Source organism: Cupressus sempervirens, chromosome 10 (genome assembly GCF_028749045.1).
Source record: "Cupressus sempervirens isolate cs-2001-9-10 chromosome 10, ASM2874904v1, whole genome shotgun sequence".
Lineage (NCBI taxonomy): Eukaryota > Viridiplantae > Streptophyta > Pinopsida > Cupressales > Cupressaceae > Cupressus > Cupressus sempervirens.
Genome location: NC_143127.1, coordinates 392,174,540 through 392,198,610, shown reverse-complemented (window position 1 = coordinate 392,198,610; position 24,071 = coordinate 392,174,540). Strand labels below are relative to the sequence as shown.

Genomic DNA, 24,071 nt, shown 5'->3' with positions numbered 1-24,071 from the left:
TTCCAACTGTTATGTGTGCTCAATTCATAGGAAATTCGAATCTTCATATTCATGCATTTTACCATATTAACAATCTCCAAGCAAATACGATACTAATTGCAAATAACTACCAAGGCCTAACAGTACGTTCTTCAGCTGTATCTTCAAAATTTGAACATGTAATGAACCCTTGAGGCTGGCAGGATACATTTCTCTGATACCACTGTAATGTCCCCAATTCCTCCATTTAGAAATAGGGACATTAACCTAAAAACCTTAATATTATTCCTTATCTTTCAGATTTTTCCATATGTTTTTCCATTCTATTTCCCAGAGTTGCTATATATTACCTATCATATTTTTTGATGCCCTTTCCATTTAAATTTGTTCTCCATTATATACCCATCCATTTTTAATCTCCAAAAAACATGACCGATCAGAACAATTAATAATATTAGTTTAATAATTGTTCAACTATAATTATATTAATAATTTAGATTATATTTATAATTATTAATAATCATATTTTACCTTTGATTAATAAGGTTTACATTATCTTATATCACCTTTTATTATAATCATCTTTTATTTAAGATATTCCTTCTTGTTATTATTATAATGTATTTAATAATAATATTATTACATCCTTTATTAAAATATTCCTTCTTGTTATTATAATATTATTATTATAATATTATAATATTATAATATTATAATATTATTATCATATTATGTTTTCTTGTTAATTATTCCTTCTTGGCTACTATCATATTATAATATTATTATCAACATAATTATTATAATATTATGTTCTTCTTTTAAGATTATAAAATTAATTATTTCTTTGACTCATTATTGTTGAATTTTATTAGAAAAATAAGGGACATGACAGCCTATCAGAATATCAACACATGATATTCACCATGACTCTAGGTAATGGCCTATCAAAACATCAATAATTGATATCCACCAAGTACTCAATACAGTAATGGCCTATCAGAATATCAAGGCAAGATATTCACCATATACCTATTATATATCTATACAAATAACTTATAGACCATTAATTTAATGACATCTAACACTCAGTTAATGATTTACAACATAAAGCCTTTCATGATCTATTTCAACATTTACATAAAATGTGTATCATGATTTAAGTTCTGCAAATATAAGTGATAATCATTTGGAAGTCGCACTTCCTCATGATGTAAATAGGAGGGTAGGCCCATACACACATGACATCAAAAGTTTACATTATGTCACCACAGATACAATCATGTGGTGTTGTCATGACATCCACCATAAAACATATCAGAAAATAAGGTTTTCACCTCAGACTTATCTCTCATAGACAAGAATGTATTATAAAGGATTGCACTTGGGAAATCTTCTTCATGAAGAAACACTAAACTTTTGACCTCCTTGTCAAGGTTACTATAAAGTGTCAAAACTCCCTCTAAGTCTGATATCAACTTTTCTGACCTCTTAGTACATGGTTATCTCCGATGAGGTGTCAGACTCCCTCTAAATCTATTCTCATTCTTCTAAACTCATGGCAGCAAGTCATTTCATGCTTCCCTAGTTGAATAGGTATCTGATAGCATAAGGCCTTCCAATCTACATACACAAAACTAGAGAATCCATCTCGACATGGTTTACTCCCTTTGAATCGATACAATGAAGATCATCAAAAGTTTGACTAAAGCATATCTTCTATCTACTCCCTCTCTTTTTCCAAGGTTGCCTCTAATGAACTTCTTTTCCTTTTTAGATTATTCGAGAATTAAACATTTCCTTAAAGATGGTTCAAGTGGGAATGGAACATTGTTTATTTTATTCCACCCCCAAAATGTAAAATTCTCACTCTTATATCATCAAACAATTTTTATCTTTTTTCTATTTTTTTTTATCACATCAAATATGATAGGCTTCTTTCTATTCTTCTTTTTCTTCTTTACAAAGAATCATCCCTGGGGATCAATGAAAAGAACAAGAGTATAACAAATAAAATGATTCTTATATTACATGCATGGATATAGATAAATGACTCACTGAAAAAAATAGAACATATTACTCAAGAGAGAATACTTATCTCACTAAAGTCAACAACGTCCTCTTTGATGTAATGCTCTCAATATTTGACTTCAGATTGTTAGATGTATCCTTAATTGATTAGCGCATTGTGATGACTATAAAAGTAACAAAAAAAATTTAAGTCTTGGATAATATGCCCACTCACAGAGGAATGCTCTTATCACAAAAAAATTGCTTTTAGGACACCTTCACAAGAACTTGTTGTGACCAGTTATGGACCCATATCATACAAGGAACCATACCGATACACAATCCTATGTGCAGCAATCAAGATGAATTAATAAAGACATAGATGAGATAAAGGGAAAGATGAAGGATTCAACGTATATCTGTCTGGATAATGGTATAGAAGTGTGGCTGCCACTCAAAAGAATGACCGAGATGGGGGTGGCCCATTTATACCTTATCTCTCCTTTGAAAATTAAATGAGCATTAAAGTACTTAGCCTTGTGTATGTAAGCAACCATATATTGTAAGTAGTGTTAAAACCACCGATGCCACAATAGCCAAGGCCTCCTCTTCAGCAACACGTGTCAAAATTTAGGAACACAATAAATAACCATTTAACATTTCCCTAGCAATAACTTCATTGAAACGGTCCATGTTTAGGTCTAAACTTCATAGGGAGTTAGCTTATTTGATTCTCATCTGCAATTCCTCCAAGGAAATATAGTTGCAGCATTATATAAATCCCCTATAACATTTAGTGGAGTCTCAAAATTTACCAAAAAAAAAAAACAGCAGCCTCCTTACAATTTGAATGAGTTCATTTTAACAATCTCCTCAATATTCAGCAGCTTCATGCACTCAGTAATTTTCGCAAAGACTTCAGACATCAGATTGAATGGTCATGAAAGAGAAAAGATAAGGGTGGCCAGGATAAGATGCTACTGACATCTATGAGACCATGCTAAACTCCAAATATTTTGTTCTAGGGAGGCTTTCTCGCTGTAAGTAATATTTCTTTCCTTCAAGGATTTCAACTAACTCCAACATTAATGATTTTCATGGTGCAGAGAGAAATCATGATTCAGATTGTTATTGTTGCTCCAAACTGAGTGAAGAAACTTCTGTAACACTTCCTTTAATACCATTAGACGACACGTTATAGCATGATGCAAACCAATAAAAATAATGCTCAACAAACTTATGCCTTAGAAACTCTAGTACAAAAATGAAATATTTAACTTCAGATTATCTTGATCTCCAATATCCAAAAAACCCAAATGTTTGACTACTTCAAATCTATAGGAATAATATTTTAGATGTATTGAACTCTTCAAATAAATATTCACATAATTAATTTCAAACATTAGCCATGCCAGACTTGAATAGTTCTTCCACAAGTTATTAGTAAGTCTCATCGCCAATAATTAGCCATGACACTCAATAAGTTAAGTGACTTATTCCAATATTGACTTGCCAAGTACATTAGTGATTGGATGACTATCTTCTATAAACCACCCCGGATCACATTAAAATCTCACACCACAATACAATAACCTTTACCCACAATGAGATTGGAAATCCTTGGTTAATGATGATAGTTTCAATGTTGATTCTAAAGTGTTGTACTGACTGTATTGTCTCTGCAAATTTGATCTTTGTAGATTCCATTCGTTGATTGGCTCTTGGCCTACATTTGACTGTAGAATTAATATCTTACAAAAATAGCCAATGTCTCTGTTAAGATTCTCTATTATGTCGATTCAATAAATGATTCATCTCCTGTATCGAGCAGACGCATATCTTCCATGCTACTAAAAGACATTTTAACAGAGGAAATTGTAATAGTCAATTCTGTCCACATTTGACTTTAATGATTATCTATTTTGAGGATCATGTATATTAGTGTTTTTCTCCGTGGCTCAGAAAGTTATAGCAGTGAGATTGCTTGGCTTGATTTTCATGAGTGTCATTTTTGTAGTTATCATCTTCGTGTTCACAGCGGCTGCAGATGCTTTTCTCCGCACTTATCCTTGATGCTCCTCCTTCTATGACTGTGAGATTCAACTTTGGCATGTGCAGTTTTCGAGTTTCCCCATTATGATAATTCATGTCTTCATTGTGTGGATGGAGTGAGAAGAGCTCGTATTCCTCATAATTGGCCTTGATCTTTCTCTTGTACTCTCATGAGATTGACACACTTCTTTGGATTTCCCATGCCTCAAAATAATATGCAGATCATCCAAGATGTCGCAGATGTTTTCTAAAGGTGCACTCAACCTATGCTTTGTACAGACAAATATGGAGAATGCACACGGACGCTTGGATTACCATAGCACTCATGAATTAACTGCATAATGGCATCTTCTTCCTCCTTCCTACACTGTATTTCATTAATGATCTCCTTATCACTCATTTTTCATTGTCCTTGTACAGTGATGATACAGCTACAGAAGTATGCGCACAGTCACGGTATGTGAAAATTTGTATTCACAACTATACACAAAGTTGTGCTCAAAATTTCTCCCCATCTGTAGAAAGTCCTACACCAATACATAGATAGAGGCCTGCTCAAACTAATCGCACACTCAGACAAATCCTAATCACTATAAATCAGGTAAAACGCGCCACAACTATGCTGATATACAGATCTCTTCTAGATTAATTATTTACCAATATGTTCGGGAATTGACCTGCTCTGATACCATGTTAAAATAGGATCAATTTATCTTTTCTGTAACTTGTAATAGCACTTGTGGATTTTATGTGTGTTTAAAGTTAACCTTCTCAAAGCATATGCATATGATTTTAAGAGGCATGTCTACGTAGAAACATGTCTCTTTAACTCTCATTAGTTATCAATAACATTAACTTATTGTCAAGATAAAGACTAAGAAATTAACTTTTATATATATATTCAGTGCATTTTACCTGACTGAAACTACACTAACATTAACAAACAGCAATAATTGAATGAGGAATCACAGCAAAAATCCACCCTGTAGAAACCCAGATCTTGAATAAAATAGTTCCAATTTGACCTCTGAAATGAAGCGAACCAGCTGCAACAATTCGTTTGATCTTTCACAAACTCAAAGTCATTATAATCCTGCAGAGTAAGCGTTCCCAGGAAGACTCCAAACCCTAGCCGCCATAGCAAGGATGAAAGAATGAGGACAAAATATTAAGTGTGCAAAAACAATCCTTTTCCAAAAGCAAAAACAACCCATATAGGGCTGGCGTCCAACTTAATTAGGATTGAAAAAACCTTTTTCACCTAATTTCCCTTTTCCGCTTAGGTGCCCAACTTGGAAGAAGTTTATTTTGAAATGACTTAATAAGTCATTTAGTTTTAATTTATTAAAAAGACTATAGATGCCTACAAAAAAATTATAAAAAATCGTTAACTCCCTCAAAACAGCTTGGAAATTGAATCCATCAGAAGCTGAGCTCTCAATGAGCCCACCCGATGAATCCACGGTTATGTCAAGACTCAAATCAGTTCACTTGGTCCCTAAAAAATAGGAAACCCTAAAAAGTTGCTTGCCGCTAAACACAAGGTCTCACTTTTACTCCCCTTGGCCTACAGTGGGGATATCACAGTCATCCCCATCTTTGGAGCCTACTATGAGTGATGTGGCAGCTTTGTAACCATTTATATGTTCATCATTGAGACTTCTTCCTTTCAAAAAAAACCTTTTTTAAGTTTCAACAAATCATCGACATCCCAAATGAACTGCCATGTGTCACAGTTTTTAATCATTTTATTTCAGTGAAAATGATACAGCATTCACACATCTGGAATGGTTCATTGACTCTTTGAGATACACGTGGCGCCAAATGTTTTGCTGACTAGGATACCATTGAAGGCCCATGCTTCAGCCGGTTTTGATTCCTCTTTTGCCAATTCAATGAAGCTAATGCGCCATCCCTGTCAGTGGCCTAAGGCTTCATCATAGAAACTTCTGCCTTTGTCCGAGCTAGGTTTGGGCCTCAACAATTTGATGATGAGACAAATGAACATTTAAAGTGCCAGCTAGATCATCAATGAAACTTTGCTCCTTGCTGAAGCTTAATCTGAGCATCACCAATTCAATGATGAGTACGTGGAAGCACCGTCTATCAAATCTTAATGTCTTTGTGGATGACGATGCTATAAATGATAGGAAGCCTCACAAGGTGCAAAGTTTTCTAACAACTTGGTTAAAGTTTGGTCATTGGTGAAATTTGTAGTGACGAGGGAGCTTAAGTTTTAGTCCAATGAATCATCAATGGTTTATGTGGAAATAAACAAAAAAATCATGTGGGGTTAAGTCTACTTCAATCAAGCTATTTTTTTAAAAATTGGCTATTGATAATTTGATTAGATTTGATTGATGGTGGAGATTCAAAACTTTGTGCAGTTAACTGCAAGCTTTATTGTTTCCATGAGTTTGTGTTAATGGAGACTCTAAGAGTCTTAAAAGCCAAAAATCCAAATTTATTTTACCCCAAAACAAATTTAAGGCACAATATTCCTTGAGAAACCAGAAAAATCAGAAGATGTCATGGACTGAGCAGAAAAATGATGCTCAAAGTAATGACACTAGCTCAGAATGCAATGTCACAGAAGAATCCACCAATGAGGGTGAATGCCCTATTGGAATACATAAAGAATAAATAGGGAGGCTAATGTGATTCATCTGCATCCTCAATCATAAATCACTTTATGCTGATGAGGTTTACTTCTAATATTGTTATCAGATTTGTGCAAAAATACAGGAAGCATTTTGATGCAGAATTTTGGAAAGGGGTAAAATCATAGTGGAAAATAATGACAAAATGGGTGCACATTTTTACAATCAATAACAAAAATTAATGGAGATTCTATTGTTTTCAGCTAGGGAAAATATCTTTATTTTCATCAAGTAAAAAAAAAAGTTTACAGGAAGAGTAAAAGGAAATGTAAAGCAGAAAATAATGATAATTTTTAGTTCCAACTGAAACTTGGAAAATGTGCAAGTAAAAATGAACTGTTTGAGGAGAGGAGGGAGGTAGATTCCAAATTGTTGTTGCAAATCACTGCAGATTCATCTGGGGGTCTTCTTCTTCTGAATTGGCAAAGGGGTTCCGACTTCTGAGTTTCTGAGGGTAGAAAGAAGCATTGTATAAAGTTGTAAAGTGTCAATTTAGGGTGAAGTATATGGCTGTTAGACAATAGTTTGCAACTTTTTTGTGTTTTGAATTATGCTTCATGAATGTTTTCTATCTTATGACTGTCTCCAAGTTGAGATGTTAAGCTCTTTATGTGGTGCCTCTCCCATTTGATTTATGTAAGTCGTCCTGATGGATGCAACCTTGATGCTCTTTCTCTGTGAGTAATCTTGTTACAACCCGTGAGTGATCTACACCCTTGGGGTGAGGTGATTATGTTATTGTATCAGCAGGTTGATTATGCTTATGCCTGATTTATGAGGTTATTGTTAAATCTAGAATGCAGAAATCAATGAAGATAACCAGCAATAAGAAAGATATAAAACTGAAACAAAGACACCAGAAATATTCTAAGACAACCCTTTGTGAATGAAGGGAAAAACCCAGCCACACAACATAAATATATCTTTATTGATAATGAAATGTTCAAGTGTACATTATCCTTTGGTAGATGCGAATATATAACAATAGGAGAGACTCTTCACATTATAACCAAAGGTCTCTTGAGCTTCTCATAACTCTTATAATTAATTATGACTCTTCGAATATTCATGCCTCAATGCATGTGAATGACACATGTCATTTATATTTAATATTAAAAATTAAACTTAAGTGTCCTTTTCAGCTGAATGTAATAATAACGGTAATAACATTCATATTTCTAGAGATAAAGATCTCTATCGCAGCTACCATCTTCAACACTCCCTCTTAGCCAGCGAGAGATCTTTAGCTGAACAATCACTCAAGACTGCAACCAAAATGTTAATGATGAAATCTCATCCCATATATCCTATAAGATACATGAAAACCTGTAACAATTAATCACATTCATGGAATCGCTCAACATGAAACACTGTAACAATTAATCACATTCATGGAATCACTCAACGTGAAACCTTGTAACAATTAATCACATTCATGGAATCGCTCAACATGAAAAGATTTGCAAGACTCACAGCTAAGCCTTTATTCACGGACTCTCTCAACATGAATTGTCATGGAATCTCTCAACATGCAATCCAACTCCCATCACGCAATCTCTCAACGCGATGACATCATGGACTTTCTCGACATGATGTTCACTATTGCATAGTGAAAGAGTCACCATAGCTGATCTTACAATCTAATTTATTCACACAAGAATAGAAAAAGGTATAACAAAAGCAAAATGTAGTTCCATTTATGTTTCAAATTTTACAAATACCACAAGCATCACAATCATATATGAGAATGAAGAGGATTTCATAAGCATTCCCTCTTAATTATGAAGCCTCCCTCTGAAGCTAAAATCTCCCTCTAAAGCTCAACATCTCCCTTTGGAGCTATAATTCTTATCTTGTTGCATCCTACAACCAAGAGAGATTAAGATCAATCTATCATATAAGAAATATTGATACAATAAGTACATTATTTCCAGTTATATAAACAAAAAATCATAAACTCTACAAGAGTAATAATAATATCTATGTTGATGTCAAACAAGATCCATTCAACAATCATTGTAGTCCTCTTGCTACAAACTACAAGACACTTCAGCATGAATCTTCCTCCCTCCATTACTGACAACTTTCACAGCTTTAGGAAGAATATAAAAAATTATTACACAACATTCACTATTCTTAGTAAACAAATCAATTCTAAATAGTATTATGGTTCCTATATGTATATAGTTTCATCTCGTGAAAAATATACACAATAGACATAGCAGAATAATACTTATCTCTAGATGAACAAAAATTGTTATCCATGTCTAGTAATCATAATTTGCAAGAGATCTGGCAGCACGTGTGGCCATCCCTGACAAAGCTGAACTCTGATATGCTTTGCAAGAGAGGAGTGGAAGCAAGTTCTTTCAACAGTTGGACTTTTACTCCATCTTTGTCAGTGATGAGTCTCAACAATATCCAATGATGTTGCTTGCTCCCTCCCAAACTTTTGTCGTAGATGCCCATCACTATCCTCCAATAAAACAATCTTGATTTCTTTGTTGAATGACGTTATTGGAACTCTCGACCATGAATGATAAGTATAGGGATAATGCTTATATCACTCTTCATGTCATTGAAGCATCCAGCTCCTCGTCATAACGTGTCCATAAATGAAATGTCTCAATCAGAGATAGTTGTGTAGCATCGGTCTTCTTGACTCACACAGTAACCCACTGCTAATCACCATATGAATGTCGAGAATGGAATCCACTATCACTCAGGTTGTATGGAAGTTTGGACTCAATGATCGAAAGCCATGGAGAAACAATTTTGTCTTATCACTATCCCATCAATCTACTCATTGCTCGAAACTTGCAGGCATTGAAATATGAAATAGCAATGAAGAACATGCACCCAATGAAAGACAAAAACATACAAAATTAATCAATGGAAACATAAACTGATAAGAGTGATGGATTATAAAGCCAGACCATTGGATATAATGATCCTAATGAAATCTGAAGCAACATCCTTTCCTGGAAACAAAATCAACTATTTGAGCACTCTCTTGCATATCAACTCCCCTTTCTCGGGTGGCTTACCCTCCACCTTAGGTACCATTCTCAGTGACCAACACCAGACCCCTGCACTTACTTGTAGATGACTTTTGAAACCAATTGGCTTCTCCCTTAGGCGTCAATTACATTCTCCATATAACTATTGTCTGTATCGCTTCAAAGTAACTGACAAATAAAAAATAATTCACCGGGGAGAATAATTAAGGTCATAAAGAACAGTTACAAAGGCAACAATAGGATTGGAATAAATGACGACTAAAGCTTGTCGAATGTAGCTGTTAGAGATAACAGGAGGAGAGTCCATGGTGCATGAAATTAGAACACTTGATGTCACCAAGAGGGAGTCGTTTAAATAAGATTGAAACAGATGGAGAGCGAGTCATCCAATTTCTAAGAGACACGTTGTTGATAAAGATATACTGTTGCCGTTTGAGGCAAATCCATTGAGAAAAGAATGTATGCGCATGTAACCTTTCATACCAAGAGAGAGTATAATGGCAGAGAATATTCATTCTTCTTCAATGAAGATTGACAACTACTACCTAGCCAAAAAAATAGAAAACTTAAGGAGTTTGAATGCCCTCGTTAGCATTCATAATATAATAACAACAATTCAGTCTAGACAAAATATAATTTTATAATAGCTAAAAATAAAATAAAATAAATTCAACACTCCCTGTAGATATCCACGGAAAACAAGATGACAGTAAAATAGATTCGATGAGACTGATTTTAACAATATAGAATGGCAACTTCATTGATAGCTTCAAATCAACATGCTCTTGCGAAGCCCCATGCGCCCGATGCACCTTGCTACTGTAATTCGATCATTGGACCTCCATCTCAAGACGTAGAGTGAATATATTTGTACACAGATTCAAGACTGCCTTCATTTCCATATCATTCTCAGCTCTTTTAATGTTGTTATCTAAACTAGGCTCTGATACCATGTTAAACCTAGAATGTAGAAATCAATGAAGATAACCAGCAATAAGAAAACTATAAACTGAAACAAAGACACCAAAAATATCCTAGGAAAACCCTTCAAGAATGAAGGTAAAAACCCAACTATACAACAGAAATATATCTTTATTGATAATGAAATGTTCAAGTGTACAATATCCTTTGGTAGATGTGACTATATAACAATAGGAGAGATTCTTCACATTATAACCAAAGGTCTCTTGAGATTCTCATAACTCCTATAATTAATTATAACTCTTTGAATATTCATGCCTCAATGCATGTGAATGACACATGTCAATTACATTTAATATTACAAATTAAACTTAAGTGTCTTTTTCAGCTGACCGTAATAATAACAGTAATAACGTTCATATTTCTAGAGATAAAAATCTCTATTGCAGCTACCATCTTCAACGGTTATGAGGTGTCAAAAGGTTTCGTTGAGGTTTGTACTAGTGGTTGCCAAGGTCTATATGATGCCACAATGTTGTTTCGTGAGTACCCTTGAGATATGAATAGTGTTTGCACTGTGTGGTTTTAGTGCATATTATGTTTGAGGTTTATGATGTTATTGCAGGATGATTATCTAAGATCATGTATTGTATTGTATCGTAACTGTTGTTGAGTAATTAGTTATTATTTGCATTATGAACTGCTTAGAATGATTGGAAATGAGCTATCGATATTAGATTCATGGGTTTATGTGCTACAGATATTTACTTTGTTCCTTTCAGTAGACTTATTTAAATGGGTTATTTAAATGAGATAATTAGATGTTTTATTATGTGTTTTTGCATAAATGTTGCTTCGGCTATTATATATTGTGCATCTTGCTGGAAATTTGGTCAGCGCTCCCCTCAGGATTCGTGACAAGGGCTTAACCACCTCCTGTGTACTATAAGTTGAGTGGTTGTATCGAGCATTGATAGATCGGTCTTTTGGTGCAATAGCAACCCCACTCTAACAAGTGGTATCAGAGCTTGGTCCAAGGTTTGAATCCTCAGACCCTCAAGTAACGCTGAGGGGGAGATTGTTGAAAATTTGGCCAGTGCTCCCCTCGGGATTTGTGACAAGGACTTAACCACCTCCTATGTACTATAAGTTGAGTGATTGTACCGAGCATTGATAGATCGGTCCTTTGGTGCAACGGCAACCCCACTCTAACACATCTATACTTGATTGCGTTCATTCACTGTGCAGGACTTATATCCCCAGCAATGGCAACTGAAGTTGGTGATCAGACATTTCATGTTGAACCAATATCGTCTCTGTATGGACAAAGTATCTTTATATTGATTATTTTAACCCTCTGGTAATTGGTAAATCCGAATGCATAATGTATTACATGATTAGACCTGTGAGTGTGTATGCATTTAGCGTTCAACAGTTGTCATGGAAATTATTGGTTTAAATGTTGATTTAATGGGTTAGAGGGATTTTAATTATTCTAATTTAATTTATTAGTTTATCAGCTGATTTGCCATAGTTGAATTCCAAGCAATTGGAATTGTCTGATTTAATTTTGAAAAGGGCCAATTAGTTTATTAAGTTATTTTAATATTCTAATTTATAAGTCACTTTCATAAAAGTGCTTAAGTTAGGCAAAAGTGAGTTCCTATTCTCACTTCTCACTTTTTATTTCACAGTTTTGGAGGAAATTCTTCAAAACCCTCTTGGGAGAATTCGGTGTTTTGCTCATTGCAAGAGTTTGGCTTGGTGGATCTTCACAAGATCAGTCTTGGTGGATTCGTATCGAGGTTGCTCCACTAGGCTAATGGTTTCATCCAATTCGGTGGCCCCATTATTTTACAGTGGTATTTCTCGTTTTGCTCTTTTGGCTAGGAGGTAGAGCTTTCTAGTTTTATTGTTTTTAGCCCATATTTATCCATTCTTTCGATTGCTAAATGTTAGGGAGTGGAGAACTGTGTAACCCTCAGTTTCTACACAATTCTATCACTCGATTGGATGAGTGTGAACATTTTACCTTACTAGCATGTGGGTGTGTAAGTTTTACTACTATTATGCTATTGGATTTCCACAAAGTGTTCGGATCTAAAATTTTATTTGAAAAGTGTGATGTTGGATGGATTAAGACCAATGGATTTTAATTTCCTCAATTTATTTGATGTTTGATTTTTGAGTGTTTTTTGGCATTGTCCCATTTTGTGTGCCATCTAGTTTTCATCATTTCTCAACTTGGCCTAATTAGAAATTGGATCTTGTAGCCCTTGCCTCAACAATGAGGATCATGGAACCCAAATGGTTAGAGGACGTTCCAGGGTATTTTATTTCTCAACCGTAAGTTGTGTCTTTTTATTGATTTTTGTGGACTTGTGTCTTTTGCCGGATTTGCCGAATTGTGAATTTGAGCCTATTTTACAAATTTTATTGGACCTTGCGGCTTGTGACCATATTCTAGAGTTGGGGTTTCAATTTCATTGTTATCTAAGAAGTTTGAATTTTGGGCTTTCTATTCTTGCCTCATTTTGTGTCGCCCATATTTTGTTGCGGTTTCGGTAGTGTCTTCTTGGATTATGGAAATGGATTATATTTCGTGTTTCCTTGTTGTGATTCTACTTCATAGACATTGGGATTTGCATAGAATCTATACTCCTGAATTGAGTCCAATTGAGTGAGTTCATGGTACTTTGTGCTTTGTTGCCTCATAGGGATTCGTGTTGACTCTGTACTCCCGGATATAGATCAGTTGAGTGAGTTTGTTATACTTGTATCATTTGTGGCATTACTCATATCCAACCCTTACATTGGTATTACTTGAATATATTCGTTAAGTTGGTTGTGCCCACACATGGGCATGTGCACGTGCGTTTGACGGGATCTTGCAAGACCCAAACTCCCGAATATAGACCGTTTCAAAGCTTGTTCATTTGGGCATTGGGTTGGAAACTTGCATTGCCTATGGGCACTCATCATGTGATGAGTATGGGATGTAAGGTAGACATGTGGAGTAGCTTCTCTTGTGTGCATCAGCCCAGAAGTGGCTGACCAAGTAATGTGAAGAGGTCCTAATAAGTGATAACCAAATTAACTAATGAGATAATAGAACTTAATGATAAGATAAGTGAACACTTGTATGTTCTTCGAGCGTCCAGAGGGAGCCAGTGCGAGGGTGTAGTGTTGGGCCTCCTGCGAGAGTGTGTTACCACACTAGGTGTTGGGCCTCCTGCGAGAGCGTGTTATCACACCAGGTATTGGGCCTCTCTGCGGAAGCATGTTACCATGCCACATATAGCTTAGGCTTTCGATGTAAGCGCCTACACTCCACTAGAGTTCCTACATAGTTATCTTATAGTGGGTATGACTAGTGACCTAATTTACTGCATCGTTTACATGAGCATATAGATGTTCATATCATATTCTACTTGGTGTGTGTGAGCCATGGGTGATTGTCTTATGTAATTGTGGTCGGGTCATTATCTCCATCAGCACTGCGGGAGTGGGCCTACGGGTACCACTTGGTTGGGAGGTGTAGCTGCACATACCATTGCTAGGGACCAATATATAGAGATGGTCTACTTATGGTTTTGAGGCCAGCGCTAATGTTCACTTAGTGCTTTGGTCTATTTGGAGTATGTCCCCTTGTGATTTATGTTTTACCTTGAATGCATTGCTATCATGTTTTAGATGATGCTTAGTATGTTTACTTGTTAGAGCTTATTGCTTAGTGATGTTTCTCACCACTGCTATGGATTAGCAATGCAATTGATAGATTAGCATGTTGGATGTTTCATGTTTCATTGATGATGTATACAATGGTTTATTAAGGTAAAACTCCTAAGGTAACACTAACGATCTTGTCTACGAATTGAGATTTCATGCTTGGGGCCATAGTTGGGATCCTTGGGATCTCATGATGCCATAAGGTTGGGAGGAAACAAGCAAGATTGATTTAGTCTGATTGCATCTTATGCTTGTACCTTCCCTTCATTGTGACGTTGCTTGTGTACATGTTTTACGAGGATGTTGATCATCATGGATTAGAGTAGTATGATGTTATGTGAAGTATGTTGATTCTCCTTATGCTTATTGATGCTCTCGAGTGTTTGTTCTTAGCATGAATGCTGATGGTATTCCTATGGGGGAGTATGTTACATCCCAAAATTTTGACCTATTTAAAGTTATTATAGCCGTTGAGATAATTAGTTAAAAACTATTGTTTTTTTCCTATTCATGTGAAAAGGGTAGTTATATGTAACCGTTGTTTCATATGAAATTGGTTGTTATCAATTATCATATATAATTGTTTACTGATGATGGAAATTAACTGTTACTTGACATATGTTGATGATGGTAGTTAGCAGTTACTTGTTTCCTGAATGATGGTTATTAACTAATTTTTTTGCTACTACCTATGTTATATGTTGATATGGATTTATCATGGGAACTTGTTATTATTGTGGAAAATGTTGCATAGGTGGTTGCAGAAGCAGACAAAGGGGGGAAGCATTGCTTAATGGGATCTACGGAATGGGGCACTACTTTAGTCCATTTATCCGATCAACAGGTATGACCTCTAACTATCTTGGTAAAAACCTAGCGACTACATAACAGCGTACATACATTGGACACGCATGAGCTATCGGACAATCAATAAAATATTAAACATTTAAACATAATCAAATTACATACCTTTAAATGGTTTATGTTGGCATTCTCATCATTTCATTATATATATATAGATATATATGCACATAAGTATAAAAAGTATGGTACCATCATAGTATTAAACCATTCAAGCTCATCTCTATTAACATATATATATATGTAGAGAGAGAGAGAGAGAGAGAGAGAGAGAGGATATGAAGATAAAATAATCTCTCAATTATGCACATATATAGATATGCATATCCTAATAGGTATAACCTTGAACACAATAATAATATGATGATACCATTAGAAAATAACATATAAATGTGCATATAGATGTGTGTGTGTGTGTGTGTAAAATTATAAATTATTATTTTGATTAAGAGACCTTCAAATTCATTCCTCATAATTATAAGTCTCTAAAAGAGACGAGGAGTACACTAGGCATCTTCTTTTAAAATCGGTGAACCAAGGAGCTGGTTATCTTTTTATAACTGCTACCAAGAGCCGCGGCTTCCTTTAAGCCTTCTATATTATATTTCTGTATGTTTTTATGCTTGAACATAAGTTGGAGAGCAAGCACCCGATTCTGTAGTTTTTACTTTTGTTCCCTCTTCCCTTTTTTTTTCCTTATTCTTGCGACTGATGTTGAAGAAGAATCTAAGCTACTGTTCCTGTCATTGAATGGTCGTTGGACCTAAAATTTTCATTTGAAAATCAGACTTCGAGAGCCAGCCATTTGAAGTTAAGGAAAGATCTATTTCTTTCATTGATCAAGTTACGTGATTAGTTTTCCCAATCTTATTTGGTATATGTACTGCATTCAATAGTATAGATGCAAGAATAGTTTCAATGATTTATAAATAACGATGCTTGGCTGTGATATCGAATAGCACAATCGATCAAGCTATCTCACCATGTTAAGTTTGAACCAAATACACATGTCATAGTATGTTTCCTCTTTGCTTCAGCTAGTCTTTCAGATTCGAGTTATAATCCTCTGAAGATTTCTTAAGTGAAGTTCTTGAGTCATAAGGACTGTAATGTGTCAGTACTGAAATATTATTTCCATCAGCTGAGTTTCAGCAAATGAATTGATATCCTCTATGATTAGACACCTAGGACTCACCCAGCTGATTGGCCAAGAAAGAGGGTGAAGAGGTGGAAGAAAGTTCTACAAGAACAAGAAAACAGAATCAGATTTGATATGAAAAAATTATTACTTTTAAAAAACCATTTAATAGCTCATGCATGTCCATTCAATTTACCCTATTGTCAAGTTGAACGGTGGTGATCGGGTATTAGAACCCATCCAAAAACCTTGGCCAAGGTCGTTAAAGGCATGCTTGCCTTCTATAGATCACATGATGTCGATGGTGCCAATTTATCAGACATGTCCATCTTTAACTAAGCGAACATTCTAAACACCAGTATTGCTCAGATGACTGGACTAATAGTGCCCCAAGCCTAGCCCCGGGTTAGGGAGGGCCTTTCTTATCAAAAAATTGTGTGGGGATTGATATGGTCTGCGATTGGGAGGTTAAGCCTAAGCTAAAGCTTCTCCTCTTATCCGAAAGACGAGGCTTGTACAACCTTTATGAGACTCTCCAGTTAGATTTTGTATGTTCTCTTACCATTCTTTTCAATGCATTTATTTTCTCTTGTAAATATCGAATATCGTAATTAAAGATAATGATTTAAGTTTTTTCTACAAATATGATAGAAAATAGTTATTACAATTGGTAGTTATTTCAGTTGAATGATAATTCAATTAATTTCCCATGAAATGGAATTAAAGATGTTTATTTCGGTAATTTAGTTGAAGTATTACTTTCATACCTACTTTAATTCAGATTCTAGCTCTATTCTTTTTAGTTAAGAAAATTTGTTTGTTACAGAGTATCCTAGAATTGTTGGAGTGTTGGGGAGATAGTTAGCATGATTGTGTTGCATTCATGACTATGTTTGTCATTGATGTCAACATACTAATGATTCTGTAAAGACTGACAGAGCAACAAACAGAGATTGAGGTCGCCCAGTTCGAGGATTAAAAATGAAGCTATGCGTAGTTGAGGACGTGTTCTACAAAGTGTGTTGATTAAGTGGTTAAGTGCGCATGTACAAATATGCAGACAAATGACAGTTATTCGAGATTTATTGAAGGCAGCATTCTGGCAGAGTTCTTGAGAAGCGGTTACAGTTGTTTTGATTATATCTCCTAATAGAGATAGAATCTGGTTAAGCACAGTTGTAGAGAGGTAGAAGACATGACGAAGATGGCATGGTTGATCGCACTAAGCCTGATATTGCAAATGTGAAGGATTGTGAAGACTGTGAGCCGACAGTATTATGAAATTGTGAAAAGATGTAATGTACCATGTATTGTATTATCTTAATGTGGTCCTATTGTAATTTTCAATTGAGAAAGCCTCAAGGCTGACTCAATAATCAATTTGAGGACTTGATATAAGGGAAAGTTGTTTTCCTGTGGAATATGTGTATTAAAGTGTGATTCAAGTGCATAGATGTGTAATGCGAGTATGCGAACCGAGATGTGAGATCCAGTGGACCTGATATTGAATATCTTGAGATCAGAGAAGTGTTTGGTATGGATAAGGCATGGCGAGCTAACAAAGAGGTTGTTGTGGACAGTTGTTTATTTGTATTATTATGCGAAGGATGGTACTAAGATTAGTTGGATAGTGAGTTCAGTGATCTTGCCCCTGAAGTCGTTTGGACAGTGGGTCTTTCTGGCTTCCAAACTCCTAACAAGGTTGGAATCTCCTCGTAGGGATTCAAAGTCTCCTAACTGGGACTGATATGTACTGAATGTATTTCATTGACTCCTAACAGGCTTCATCCTCTTGCAAGGAACTTATATATCAGTACATCATTTTGTGGGTACCATCCCCACCGGGGTTTCCCTAGTTAACAAATCTAGTGTTATTGTGTATGGTGATCTTACTATGGGTGTTGCACTTATTGATTACATGTTTCGGACTTAATAAGGTTGATAAAAGTTGTTATTAAGGTGTTGATCGGGCATCACAAGCAATCAAACGTGATTGTCCTACGTGGAGCCAAGGTGTCCGACTATCATACTCCACCTGTTCTATGACCCACCAAGGTACGAGGGAAGTTATAAAAAGGGATTCCACATATGCGAGAACGCTCCTTACAAAGCAGATAAGACAACAACATCAAGGCCCGCATCATCATCGGGCAAGGTAATTAGGTATAAGGTTAATAAGTAGGGTGTTATGTATCTATAGAAATATCTTGTTATATGTGTATATAATGGTTATTTCATTCTTTAGGGGTAGTTATATTTATTAAAGTATTTAGTTTAAGTGATCAATAATATATTTAGATAATCATTCTTTAAGGGACCAAAATTAGGATATATAGCAAGATAAATAGGTGTGATAACAAATGAAGATTATTCGAAATGTAAAGAATAACATTGAATGATATTTATAGTATGAATCTATTCCAAAGAAATATAGGAGATTTGTTAAACAAATCTTGTGGAACCTTAGGATGATCTTCAAAGATGATGGTTAACTAATCGAGGGTCGTTCTGAGGAACACAGAGGGTCTTCACAGAGGATTATGAGGCCCAACTTGGAAGGTAGTTTCAAGGAGGAAGGTCAAATAATCGAGGGTTGTTCCTTAGAACACAGGATCCTTGTCATGTTCCCTTCTCAGCGCTAGAAATTTGGGCCACAGTTTAATCTATCTCCACGTCCAGATAGATTAATAACTGTATTTAACAGGATGCCTACCAGTCACAATGGAAATTTAATTTAATTTACCATAGAACTTTATTTAAGTGAGAGGAGTTAAGTCATTTTAATGTTATAAAGTTATTTACTTTATAAAATGACTTTAAGTGACTATAGGACGAAAATGACTTTTTAATCCCACATTCCTTGGTCCTTATGTTTTCCCTCACTTCGAGGCTATAAAGGAGAGCTTGCATTGGGATTAATGATACAGAAGAAATTGTGAAAGAAATATTGTACGTTCTAGTTGCTTAAATTTGACTGGTTGAGCCTTGAGGACGAAAACCCTCAAGTCTGATATTCTCTAAGAAGGTTGGACGTCACCTTAATCTTCTTTCTAGTCGGCATTATACAGGTTGGGCAAGAAATCGGCAAGGCAGTAAAATTTCAGTGGAGCGGGCTATGGAGGTAAGGAAAAATCTGAGTCAGTTGAATATTCCATAATCTGAAGGTTTTCTTGCAAGTTTGAGTTTCCTGTTGATTGTTCTTAAGTGAGAGTTAAATCTGGGTGTAGTAATCAAGAGGAGTTTGGGAAGGAGCCCTTGTTATCTTGTTTTATCTTGGTCGGCATACAGGAATCTGCCACACCTTAGCTACTTACAGACCCGCACTTGGTATTGCTTGGTTGGTCAGATTACTTCCTTCACCACAGCCGGAAATACTGATTACAGGTTGTGAACGCATTTGTTTGCACAGTCGGACTGGAGAATAAACGTGTTTGAAACTATGGATGTTGTGGTTTACTGTTAACACGTCCAGAGGTAATATAGTGGGTGTCCACGTGCAGACAGGCTGGGCACGAGTTGAAGGTTTTCACAGTTCGAGCCTTTTAACTCACATCTTTTGGGTTGGTTACCTCATTTCGACCAGCGTCAAACATTCTTGAAGTTGAGTTTTGACCTACGGATTACCAGGAGGACAAAGGGCGTGAATATATTGGTAAATAACAGCATAGCAGGAGGTACCAAGCAGCTAGGCCCGAACCACTAAAGAAGACAGTCCCTTATCGAGCTTAAGAGTTCGTGAATACATGGTATTGACTGGAAATGAGTAATGTCCATGTCAAACATTGCATATACAGTCCAGGTTCGACCTTTGTAAATTTTTTATTACATTTGTAGACTCAGCTCAATACAGTTGGAAATCTAGCAATTAGTTTCTCTTACTGTTAAAATACATATTTTGGATGAATAGAACCTTTTAAAAGGGCATTCCTGAGTTTGCACCATATGTTTGACAAAATGCCAGCATTCTTCCAATTGTTAAAATTCTGGAACTCATCATAAGGATATACTTAGTAATGTCATTTAAACTTGCAACTGAACTGTTTGACTAAATTCCTCCCTTCCTAAATCAGTAGTTTGTATTAAGAAAGTTTATTGAGATTAGAATCAGAACCATTTCCCAGGCTGCTTAACAACTGTCTGAATTAATGCCATTTATTAAACATTCATCAATTCTGAGAGAAATTAAAGTCCAGAATATTACAATCCTCCCAGAGGATTAGGAAGCCTGATTGAAGGAATCCTTAAGGAGGTGTAGTAATAATGGTATTCTTAGATATAAATCATTAGAATTGAATTCAATAATCTATATTGCTAACAATTTCTATAGGTAAAGTTGTCCTAAGGAGTGGGGACATTACCTTTTGTCAAATAAACTTTGATAACATTGCGAAAGTGAGCACTACACTTGTTATCAAAGATTTGCCTAAAATTGTGAAGCCTACTCACATGGTATGCAAGGAATGTGTTATGGCAAAGCAGAAGAAAAGTTCCTTTACGAGCAAGAAGTTTACTACATCAGCGAAGTTGGAGATAGTACACACATATCTAAGTGGTCCTACAAAGACAAGAGCTTTCTATGGTGAAAGGTATTTCATGATTCTTGTTGATGATTTTACTAAGATGGTGTCAGTAGCACTTCTTACAGAGAAATCTGAAGTATTTGAGAAGTTTAAGGTGTTTAAGAATAGAGTTGAAAATGAATCTGATTTGAAGATTAAGTGTCTGAGATCTAATAGAGGTGGAGAATTTATTTCGAATGAGTTTAACAGTTTCTGTGAAGTGAATAGCATTAAAAGACAAGCTTTCAGCCCCTAAAACACCTGAGCAGAATGGTATAGCAAATGGGAGAAAAAGATCAGTAACATAGGCAGCAAGAGCTATGACGTTTGAGAACAATGTTTTGAAAATATTCTAGAGAGAAGCAATTAATACAGCAGTATATACCATGAACAAAGTACAGATCAGACAAGATATTGCACACTATAATCTGTATTTGAAGGAAATTGAGAATGGTTTGCTAATAGTTGAAGTGTTTGTGAATGATATAATCATTGGAGGTGGTGATGAAACAAGTGAAGCATTTGCAGATAAAATGGAGTTTGAGATGAGCATGATTGGTGAGATGAAGTATTTCTTGGGATTGCAAATTAAATAATGATGGTATTTTCTTATCACAAACTAAGTATTTGAAAGACTTGTTGAAAAGATTTGGTATGGAAAGTTGTAAACCTATTGGTACACCTATGGTAACTAGTCACAAGTTATCTAGCACAGATGATACACCTACAGTCAAACAAAAGAAGTATAGATCTATGATTGGAGGTTTGCAATATTTAATTCACACAAGACTAGATATAGCTAATGCGGTAAGCATTGTGGCGAGATTTCAATCTGATCCTAAAGAATCAAATTATGCAGCAATAAAGAGGATTTTCAGATATTTGAAGGGTGCACCTGATTTTGGGTTGCAGTATGACAAATCAAATGACTTTACCTTATGTCCATATACTGATGCGGAGTGAGCAGGCAGTATGGATGACAAAAAAAGTACAAGTGGTGGAGCATTTTTCTTAGGAGGAAGATTGGTTTCCTGGCTAAGCAAGAAACAAGACTGAATTTCATAGAGCACAACAGAAGCAGAGTATGTAGCAGCAGCAAACAGTTGTAATCAAATCATGTGGATGAAGCAAATGTTGAAGGACATTGGAGTTGAGTTTACAAAGCATGTTATCATACATTGCGATAACACAAGTACAGTGAGTATGTCTAAGAATAATGTGTTACATTCAAAAACTACGCACATCTATTAAGTATCATGTTTTGAGAGAGAAAGTTGCAAAGAAAGAGATCAGGTTGGAGTATATCAATACAAAGAAGCAAATAGCAAACAGATTTACAAAGCCTTTGCTGAAGGATACGTTTAAAATTTTGACCTGATTAAGTTCAATTATAGCCATTGAGATAACTAGCCTAAAACCATCATTTTCTCTGATCATGTGAAAAAGGAAGTTATAGTTCATTGTTTATTTCATGTGAACTTTATTGCTTACAATTATTTTGTATAAATGCTTAGTAAAGATGGTAGTTAACCGTTGCTTGTCATATATTTGATAATGGTAGTTAACAGTTGCTTGTTATGTTTACTAGATCATGGTAGATAGCCATTATTACATTTATCTGAGCTACATTTTGGTAATGATTTAAAATGGGAAGAACTTGTTATTATTGTGAAAATGTTGCACAGGTGGTTGCAGGGGCAAATGAAGGGGAGAAAACATTGCTAAACGGAATTTAAGTAATGGGGCACTACTCTAGTCTATTATTCTGATCATCAAGTATGGCCTCTAACTACTACCTTGGCAAGAATCTAGCAACTTCATAACAGGGTACATACATTAGACACGCATGAGCTACTTGGGCAACATATAATACATTTATATATTTAAACAAAATCAAAATTTGTACCTTTGTTGTTCTATGTTGGCATCTTCATCATTTACATATATATATATATATATATATATATATATATATATATATATATATATATATATATATATATATATATATATATATATATATATATATATATATATATCATGGTTACCGGGAGACCCGTCTCCCCCCTAAAAGTCGCGTCTCGGAGACTTTTTGCATCTCCGGAGACCTCAAAAAAAGTTGGAGACTTCATGACAAAGTCTCCTGAAGTCTCCCCGTCTCCTAATCCAAAAAGTGAAGTCTCCTCGAAGTCTCCTAATAAAATATAAATGTAAAATATAACATTAAATAATTTTATATATTTTAGCCCTCATTTTAATGTTTTTAATGCAAAAATTAAGACCACCAACAATTTAAATGATTAAATTATTTAAAATATTTTATTTAATAAATTAATAACTTTAAAAACATTAGAAACACTTTAAAATAATTATTTTTATTCTAAATTCCAAGTGAACCAACAATAATTAGAAATATTTGAGAAATAATTAAAACCACTAAGAACGTGGACAGGGAGATTTTGCTTCAGTGGAAGCTTTATATGATATGCGAGCAAAGAAAGACCCTATAGGATGGTGGTGGAACCATGGAGGTGATACTCCTGAGTTGCAGTCATTTGCAATAAGATTGTTATCACAAGTGGCTAGTTCTTCAGCTTCTGAGAGGAACTGGAGCACTTATGGTTTTATTCATTCATTGAAGAGGAACCGATAGGGGTCAAAGAAAGCAGAGAACTTGGTGTACATTCATAGCACACTCTGCCTTCTCTCTCGTGTTGATCCTACATATATGGAAGGTCCCTCACCAAAATGGGATCAAATTGCACATGATGGAGATGTTGCAGCCATGGTGGAAGAAGCGGTTGAACCAAATGGCCTTAATGATTTGCTCTCGGTTGTACTACCATTAGAGGAACCTGAGTTGGAGAGATGATTTTTTGGAGAGCATGATAGCTGAAGACCTTGAGATGGATGATCACAACCTTGTGGAGTAGATGATAGTACCATCAATATACTAATACTAGATATATTTCTGTTTTTTGTTTATTGTACAAAGCGTTCATTTTTGTTTGCATATCAGCAATTCAGCATCAAACTATACATTTTTAAATAAAAAATATGAATATGTAATGATAATCTCAGCGATTATAAATCTGATATGTTGGTGATCATATGCAATATTCGAAAAACAAATATGTCTATGAGA

The 24,071-nt window shown here is 35.2% G+C and overlaps 1 protein-coding gene across 3 annotated transcripts in view; it reads right to left on the bottom strand.

Annotated features, from left to right (window-relative positions):
• Window positions 1-24,071, bottom strand: part of LOC149534315 (uncharacterized) — a 91,607-nt gene that overhangs the window by 45,551 nt on the left and 21,985 nt on the right. The window lies entirely within an intron of this gene.